The sequence below is a fragment of the Macadamia integrifolia genome, unplaced genomic scaffold (assembly GCF_013358625.1).
Source record: "Macadamia integrifolia cultivar HAES 741 unplaced genomic scaffold, SCU_Mint_v3 scaffold814, whole genome shotgun sequence".
Lineage (NCBI taxonomy): Eukaryota > Viridiplantae > Streptophyta > Magnoliopsida > Proteales > Proteaceae > Macadamia > Macadamia integrifolia.
This window is the reverse complement of record NW_024870546.1, coordinates 110,512-117,884: the sequence shown is the minus strand read 5'-3', so window position 1 is coordinate 117,884 and position 7,373 is coordinate 110,512.

The following is a 7,373-nucleotide window of genomic DNA, read 5'->3' as shown; positions in this document are numbered from 1 at the left end:
CACATTATTAAAAGAAATAAAAAAATAAAGTGGTTGCTCTCCCTGTGTTCGACCCGTAGCTACACTGGCCCGTACGCTTGCGGTTACATTTTAAATCTCAAACAAGTTTTTTTTACCTTCAATGAAAAAAATAAAAAAGTTATCATAAAAAAAAAATTATAACATTTTCATCAAATTTGATTACAACAAGATTTTTCCAATACTAAATTCAAAAAGAAGATGAGAGGAGCGGAGGAATATAATTTATATGTGGCACTTACTCCCTGCATGACTGTACTTAAGCAAGTTTTATCATCATTTTAAGAAAGGACCAGATCAGCCATTGAAACCAAGTTTAGCTAAGAACCAGATCCTCTTGCAATCCCAGTTTTTGGTTAAATTCCAAGTGTAAGTTAAGGTCAGATTAAAAAAATATAAAAAAAAAAGTTTAAATAAAAGGGAAAAATATTCCATTATGCTTGTATTAAGAACCCTTTCCTCGGACATATCATATTTCAGCCAAATTAACTGATGATTTGATAGACTGGTCGTCGAATGGATCTCTGACCTTAGTAAGTCATCTGTAAAATTTGACAGGCCATATTGAACTCATGACCTAGACCTTTTAAACTTGTTACAAGTATGTTGGAATCCAAAGTGATCAAGCCCCAGAAGGTCATAATCATAACTCCTTTTCAATTTCTGGTCCAGTTTTAAAAAATGAGTCTTTCCTTTACCACCAACAAAAGATGTGAGCTATGTGCAGTGCACCCCCATTCCTCTCTCTCTCTCTCTCTCAAGAATTTTATTGTTAATTTTCCTTTAAAAAAAAAGGTGATTTTCAAGTGAAGAAGGTTGGAAGAGTAAGTAATAACCTGCCCTATATGTATAATTGAAACAAGCTTCTCAACTACTAAAAGGAAATAATGGAAACAAAAGGATATAGGTTTTGAAGGAAAAGGAAAGACAAATCACCTTATCTTTTTGTCCTTGTGAGCTAATGAGTATGGGTTATGGGAAACATTACTATAATAAACTGTTGTCACAAACTCACAATACAATATTGCCATGATTAGAAAGATAACCCAAGTGCTTATCCTTTTGGTTTTCTGTGTTGGTCAACCCTACTCACCTCCAAGAATAATATTCCAAACAAAACCCTGCAGAGAAGGTATAGTTTTAACTGCTCTCCTGTTTCTCCTGATTCCAATCCAAGAGTCTGGAATCTCCCCCCCCCCCCCCAAATCAATCAAATATATTCTTCACAAAAAGAATAAAAATAATCAAAATCAAAATAGATCATTTAGCTCTACAACCAGGATCATATATAAAAATTTTCAAACGGATGAACTTTGTGTAATACTGTACCATTTCTTGACAGAAAGTCAATTCTTTAAAGGGCATCCCTAGTGCATGAGGATTCCACCACTGAGGGGTTTGGAGAGGGTCGTAATGGCCGCAACCTTACCCTTGTTTTAGAGAGGACTCAAACCCTCGACCACTGGGTAGCAATGGAGCAACCCTACCATTTTTCCGAGGTCCGCCCTTTACATAAAGTCTTCTATTTTATCAAATCCCCAAGGTAAAAACAATGCTAACCCTTATTAATTCCATTCAGAAAAAAATAAAATAAAATAAAATAAAAAATACTGGTTCATGTTCAGGGTTGAAGCATTGACCTCCACAAGATTCGGTTCTTTATCATGAACCGGGCCCATTCTGCCATTTCTCATTCTTGGGTCCCTTTCTGGTTTGAAATAAGCATTTGGTAGAGGTTGAATTGCCATTGACGTGTATAGTTAGGTTTTCTCCAGATTTTGTTGATTTAAGTGTGATAATTCTGGTGAAGTAAGAATAATTGGGGCACCTAATCTTGTAATTACTCCACATCTCTAGTGAATTAATAAAGATAAACCTGACTCAGTTCATGAACATATTAGAATCTCTAAACTTCATTTATAGCTTCCAATGCGGCGAAGATTGTGTAAGAAAATCATCACTAAATGTTTGACTAATATACCTCTATGAGGATGCTTTCTAGAGACTGAAGAAAGAACACAAAGGGTGCTTCCTAAGAGTTGATATGGGTCTCCTTCTACCAGAATTTTTCAAGTCAGATTCAATGGTAGTCATCAATGAGTACAAAGTTTGGCAGCTACAAAATTTTGACCACCTATGTGTGTATTGAGGAGACTATATAATCAACACTTAAAGGCTAACTAGTCTCTGCTAATACCATTTTAAAGATTCAAGATGAGAATGAAAGGGCAAAAAAATCTGATTAGTTTTTGGTGGAAATCATGTATCAAGAATTCCAAAACTTAAAAAGGGGACTCTTGTTTATATTATAACTCTGAAAGCTTATATCTTAGTGTACTCTAAAAACTAATCTTCATAGGCATAGCATGAAGCTAGTAGAGTATGGAACCTCAAGTTGGTCCCTGGAAAGACAGGCACACTACAGGGCACCACCTTATAGGGGTGTCAAAAAAGCCCCGTCAACCGAACCAGCCCTAGCCCGTCCTGAGTCTGAACAAGGCTTGGGCTGAGATTTCAGCCCATAAAGTGGGTTAAGGTTGAGATTTCTCATTAAGTTAAAACAAAGGTTTGTATATAATCATATAAATATGCTAATAATTATTAATAGGTACTTGTAAAAAAAAGGTCTTTCATTTTCCACAATCTACACATGTATGAAAACTTTGTTCTTTGGCCTCTGCACTGCATCAAGATCAAGCAACCAGGTAACCGATAGTGTTGAGTTGAACTGAATTGGATTAAACTCAGCCCAATCAGAGTCCATCAGGGCTGGGTTGGGCCTGGGCTAGGCTGGCCTTGAGTTCAATTAAGAGACCTTAGGGTTGGGTTTTCTAGCCCAGGCCCTGGGTTCAATTAAGAGACCTTAGGGTTGGGTTTTCGGCCTGGGCTCAATTAAGAGCCCTGGGTTTATATTATTACTCTGAAAGCTTATATCTTAGTGTACTCTAAAAACTAATCTTCATAGGCATAGCATGAAGCTAGTAGACTATGGAACCTCAAGTTGGTCCCTGGAAACTGGACAGGCACACTACAGGGCACCACCTTATAGGGGTGTCAAAAAAGCCCCGTCAACCGAACCAGCCCTAGCCCGTCCTGAGTCTGAACAAGGCTTGGGCTGAGATTTCAGCCCATAAAGTGGGTTAAGGTTGAGATTTTCAGGCCCGAGACAAGGTTTGGTTGGGCATGGGTTGAAGTCTCAACCCAACCCAACCCAACTCAACCCAATCCAATCCAATCCAAGGCAACCATATGTATTAAGTATATAATCATATAAATATGCTAATAATTATTAATAGGTACTTGTAAAAAAAAGGTCTTTCATTTTCCACAATCTACACATGTATGAAAACTTTGTTCTTTGGCCTCTGCACTGCATCAAGATCAAGCAACCAGGTAACCGATAGTGTTGAGTTGAACTGAATTGGATTAAACTCAGCCCAATCAGAGTCCATCAGGGCTGGGTTGGGCCTGGGCTAGGCTGGCCTTGAGTTCAATTAAGAGACCTTAGGGTTGGGTTTTCTAGCCCAGGCCCTGGGTTCAATTAAGAGACCTTAGGGTTGGGTTTTCGGCCTGGGCTCAATTAAGAGACCTTAGGGTTGGGTTTTCTTCATTGACACCCCTACCACCTAAGATTAAGCAAAGGGTGAAGGTTTTACACTCAGTCGTGCATTTCAACCATTGGGTGGAGGTCGAGGTCAGGGTGGGGGTGGAGAAGCGTAATAACACATCCCCATCTCTCCCTCATCCAATGGTTGAAGGCATGGCCTTGTATATATATGGTCCTGCATAAAATCTTTTGCCTTGAGGAAATTTTGATTATAAGGTGTGGGATATGCTTGATCATACTCTCCAATAACTAATACATTTCAAGGGATACAACTTCAGTTTAAATTTCATTCACTTGTATTCTTTCCCAAGGCTTTTAGCTTCTTGATTTCTTCAATGTGGAGGCAAGTAAGTTTCAAAAACATTCCTAATTGCATGAGTGTCACTTTTTGGAGCCCTTGACTTGTAATTTAATATAATTTTTTTCGGAAAAAATAAATTTATGGGAGAGTGTACCAGCTGCACCCAGACACTTTATGGGGGCGAAGATTGCCCCATCCTCATGAATTGTGAGTGTAACACCCTTGTTGATGCTTCAACGTACTTTCCCATTAGCCCCGTGCATGCTCTCCTGCAAGGAACATTTTCCCATTTTTCAAACGTTTTGAGTTCATGCCTTCGTGAATTTGGAGGTTTGCTAAGTGTAATTGATGTACAACTTTGGCAAGAAAAGAAAATGGGCCTTTTGTTACGGGTTTGGTTTAGATTTTTAGGGCCCAAGTGAATCTATGGTTCATGATTGGTTTAACTTAAGATAATTTGAAGTATTTATTACGTCTCACCTATCCATGGAGAAGGAATCTCACCAAGGTTCCCTTATTGCATCCCACAAGAAAGCAATTTTGAATCCCATAAAACCATCCTCTTTGTCTCTCACAAAATTCATAAGTTCAAGGCTAAATTGTTTCTTAAATCATTAAGTATGATCCCCTATCCTTTTATTTATCACTTCAACAAAATAAGAAAATAGGAAAATCCCACATATGTGGATGGATGAATCCCTTACAACCTAATATATGACTCAAATTCATCAGCTCATAAAAAATAACCCTCTATAATAATAAACTGATACTAAGCCTATGACCCATATAATCCATTGAACAGTCAAATTAAACTTATTGATCCATTCTTGGTGCAGTCCAATGGCCTGGTTTTTTGCTGACTTTGTTGTTCTTTTGGACTGCACCAACACTCTCCGTCTTGAAAAAAATTCATTCACTAGTTTTGTAGTGAATTAGATTTGTACAATTATCTTTCAATCAAAGGTAGAAGAATTCAGCAATCTTCAATATTGTCCCATCAACGTAGTAGCTCTGTTCTCCATTCATAGCTCTAAAACAGAATAATGAAGTGCTAATCTTAAACGAATTAAGTCCAATGAGAGATCAACTTGCTATAGGCTGGCATATATAGGGACAACTCAAATATGCATGAAATTTGGTTGAATTGTCAAGGAGAACAAGTTTGTGAAATCCTTATGCTGATGTAATGGTCAGATTTGAAGATATGAGATAATATTGAAAATAGCAAATAACCAAAATAGAACTCAAATTTAAAAAACAATGGAAAGAAACATCTAGAAACTAGAATTTAGAAAGTCAGTATTAAAAATATCAAGGAGTTACAAACTGCGCATATGAAATAGAAAGTTCATATTTAGGCTCTCTGTCTAGATTTCGAATTGGGATTGGTTTTTAAAATAAGTTAATGAATAGGTTTTTGATATCCATTTTGGGTGCTGGAATGAGATGGGCAACAAAAGGAGGTGGGACGACTCATAGACGATTGGTTTGGGGGGAGGACTAGTGAAAAGTTGGTTACACGGGGAGCAAGGGTGGGGATAGGGTGTTGCGAATGGGGGGGGGGGGTGGGGTAGTGGGTTTACAAGGAGCAAGGGTAGGGGTGGGGGGCGAGGGCGAGGGCGAGGGCGAGGGCGAGGGCAAGACAAGGAGGGGATTGTGAGTAGGAGTGGGTTAGGGTCTGCAAGGAGCAATGTAGGGTAGGGGAGAGAGGGTTGCACAAGGAAGGGGGTGGTGTGGGGTTGAGAGACAGTGTTAGAGAAGAATTGAAATCTAAATCGAAATAGCTCTTCAGATATTTCGAAACTTTTGCTTCTACTAATATCTTTTTCGTAAAAATAGAATGCAAAAAGCATACCAACACTTTTAGGTTGTGTTTGGTTGTATAATTCGTTGGAGAGTTTTTCTAGTGAAACACAGTTCTCTGTTTTTTAAACCATTTGGTTGTTTTAGAAGGTGTTTTTACTTAAACATACTAATTCCTTTGAAACACTTATCTAAAGCTAAATGTTGTTCATATAAGAATTAGGGTAAATAGTAAAACTCATTTTGACACACATATTTCTAGCACTCATATAAATAGTTGTTGAGTAGTCATTCAGGAGAATGACCTTTATCGGGACAGTTGTTCTTCCTCTCATCGACGATGAAGATCGCCATGGCTAGACCTCAACATCGACCATGACCAGACCTCCTTCCTCTCTCCTTGGCTTCTCTATTCTTTGGATTTGGAGCTTCAGTTTCGGCTTTCTGAGTATTGGATTCCAGCTGAAATTTGCCAAACCTGTATTGTAGTTTTTGTGGATTTCCTCATCTTCTCAATCTCACCCGCGCAGGTTTTCTAATCAATAATTTTATTCCACCATTACTTGGGCAATATCAAGTTCCAGGTATGATTCTCTTCTCTTGTGTTCTTTATTTCTGCCCTAATTTCTTCTTTTTTTTTATCAGATGAATCTTGAAATTTAGGGTTTTAACTATAAATTTTGTTTTTTAGGGTTTCTGCGTTTGGAACAATTCTTGAGATTTGAACGTGTTCTTTATTGTAACTCTATTGATTTCCTTTTGGGGTGGGGGAGATATCTTCATCGAAGGTGAACAAGCCTACTGTTGACCTGTGATTTCAAAACCTCTAAATCTAAATGTTGTTTGATTATCTGAAATTGTTGTGGTTTGATTCAAGGCAGTAGACCATGCGATTCTAATTCTAGAATTTGGGGCTGTTGGAGTATGATTTCATGGGCCATATGAAGAAATACCATCAACCAAGAAAATTTCAATATAGATGACTTGTCCATATATTAATCTTCTCCCTATTTTTTTTAAGGGAGCTTCATTGTTTTCTTTGTAAAGGGCTCTACGTGATGGGGTGATATCATGTAATATTAGTTTTGGGCAGTTTTTTCCTTTGTTATATAATATATTTTCCCCTCCTACAAGTGTATACTATCCACCAAGTTCTGCTCTGCAATGTTGCCTCACTAATTGCTTGTCACTTCAATGAAACTATTAATTTTCTGAAATTTGCATAGGATTTTCTATCCCAAAGAAGATGTTTCAATGGACATTATCAAGTCATATTGGTTTTCCAAGTACAAAATGTCATTTTAATTTTGTATGAAATGAAACCATTTTTCTTGGTCTTCAGTGGTGGAATGGAACTGAATCTAGTCTCACTGAAGAAAATAGGCAATACCATTTCATTAAAGAGAAATGGACCATTGGACAAAATAGAAATACACATCTGGAATATAAACAACTTTTTCGCCCCTCTTGCGGCCTTTCCCATTCAGGGACTGGATGAGGTCATTGAAGAGTATAAGATATAAATTTAAAAATTTTAAATGAATCACGAATACAGGAACAAGAAAAACCTTGAGGTGGGAACTCAGGTTTAAACATGGGTTTTCTAGTATCACAGTCCTCCACAACTCCTATAAATTAAATACA